Source organism: Salvia hispanica, unplaced genomic scaffold (genome assembly GCF_023119035.1).
Source record: "Salvia hispanica cultivar TCC Black 2014 unplaced genomic scaffold, UniMelb_Shisp_WGS_1.0 HiC_scaffold_1356, whole genome shotgun sequence".
Classification (NCBI taxonomy): domain Eukaryota; kingdom Viridiplantae; phylum Streptophyta; class Magnoliopsida; order Lamiales; family Lamiaceae; genus Salvia; species Salvia hispanica.
This window is the reverse complement of record NW_025951645.1, coordinates 1-2,000: the sequence shown is the minus strand read 5'-3', so window position 1 is coordinate 2,000 and position 2,000 is coordinate 1. Positions and strand designations below refer to the sequence as shown.

At 33.9% G+C, this 2,000-nt stretch overlaps 1 long non-coding RNA gene across 1 annotated transcript; it reads right to left on the bottom strand.

Moving 5' to 3' along the window:
• Positions 1-941: 941 nt before the first annotated feature.
• Positions 942-1,996, bottom strand: LOC125198311. The gene is made up of 3 exons (XR_007172381.1): positions 1,931-1,996; positions 1,730-1,852; positions 942-1,109 (listed from the first exon to the last, which is right to left on the bottom strand). It is a non-coding gene; the product is annotated as an uncharacterized LOC125198311 (long non-coding RNA).
• Between the last annotated feature and the right edge of the window lie 4 nt (positions 1,997-2,000).

Genomic DNA, 2,000 nt, shown 5'->3' with positions numbered 1-2,000 from the left:
TTAATATCTTATTAATTCCAAGAGTGGACTTAGCAAGAAACATTTATTTATTATTCATAGAGTAATAAAACTCCAACTGGCCAGTTTTCCGAATAATAAAACCTTGTTCGAGCTCCTCTTGAGGACATTATCAAACGAGACTCACCTCGCGCACGTTTCAACATAATAGCAATCCTAGCACCGCTAGATATTAATCACCACTACCCAATATATCAGGATTATTGGGTTGCGAAAAACCCGCACCATTTGATAAGTCAAAGTAGTGCATAATCAATACCGTATGCTCAATGCTAACATATGTAGATTAAGAAATAGTATTTTATCAAGACCTAGTCTTTTAGTAGATAGCATAAAGACACGTCTTGCTGTTAGATCCGTTCAGTGCTATACCACACCAATGTCATCTTATTTCAGTAAGGCTTAGAAATATGCGGACTGACATTGCAACCTTTCACGATAGGTAGCCTAAGCCTATCTAGGTTGTGAAATTCTTCTTTTTCTTTTGCAAAGCATTGCATAGATCTGACCGTGTTACCTTAAAGTGGACGACGCCCACAACCGGTCTACTAAGCAAAAGACTTAGACTTTGTTTACTTCTTATGCATTTAAATGTTTGTAAAACATCTTATAAATGCACAAGCAAACACAATGTAATAATAATAGTGATTCTATTCGTGCGAGACTGCTCGAATAATACTGAATCGGGTTAAAAGTGGATTGTAGAGTTTTACGTATACAAGCAAGATTCTATTCGCGCGAAACTTGCTCGAAACATGCTTTTCAGTATACCAAACCTAACACACGATACCGACACGAACCACTTTGGGTTTACCGGACACGATAACAGCACGACAACAACCTAAGCACGATAACAACCCTTCACGATTACAGATTGCTTCAAAAATTGATCAAGACTTTAAAAAGCCATATAACATGAAGATGTTCCATTTTAAACAGCAAAAATCCAACACAGTCCAAAAAAATCCAACAAAATACATAACTTTTGTTCCAAATCCTCAATAAAGCTAACATAATCATATAGTAAGAGAATAACTCTTTGGCAGCTTGGCTAGTCGCAGCATGTTTTGATAACCTCAAGTCCCCCTAACCTGTAAATTCACAAGGTAGAAATTAATCAAATTACAGATTTCACATATCAAATCTATTCTAAGTCATGTAATGATCTCAATAACCTCATTCGCAGAATCAGAAACAACATCTAATCCTCATTCACATAGTTTAAATCCAATTTCTGCAAGTTAAATTCAGTATCTTAAATTCCAACCAAGCTAAAGCCACTCTCATAGTGATTATTATAGATCAAACATCCAAGCAAGAAAAGACAATGAAATCTTGTATAATTACAAAGCTCAATATGTTATATATACAAAGCAGGTAACAAACAACAAAACATGATAAACCAGACAAGCAAATAGAAAAATTCATCAACAATAGGAGAAATTATCGATCTTGATTAAAACCTTAGCTTAAAATCCTCTCTATCATGAGAAAAGTGAATCAAATAAATAGAGAATAAGCTTCAAGTATCTGGTATTGAATGCTTCAAGTAATAGGATAAACTAATAAACAGGTTCTGCCTATATTCCTCACAACCCATTTATCAAATTTTATATTCTTGAAAATGAAAGAAAAACAAATAATGAGTATTTAGTTAAGAATCAAATGGAGGAAAGAAATTTGTATAAATCAAGTGAAGTAGTAAGCTAACCTTTGATGCTTTCAAGAAGTAGCAAAAGTCAAGGCTGTTTAGGTTGTGGAGCTTCCCGTATGAGGTTCACCATCATTTAAAAAGTCCTCGGCTAAGTCATTTGTTGGTATTTCTCCTAAATACCTTTGAAAGAAAATAAGAATTAATAAAATAACTATAATAATCGCAAAAGTTAACATTAACTAAATAAGAAGTTATTACCTTTTTTTCCAAACAACCAATCTCTAGTGCAAATTATTGCCTCCGCATTGCTTGGCTTGAGTGAACTACG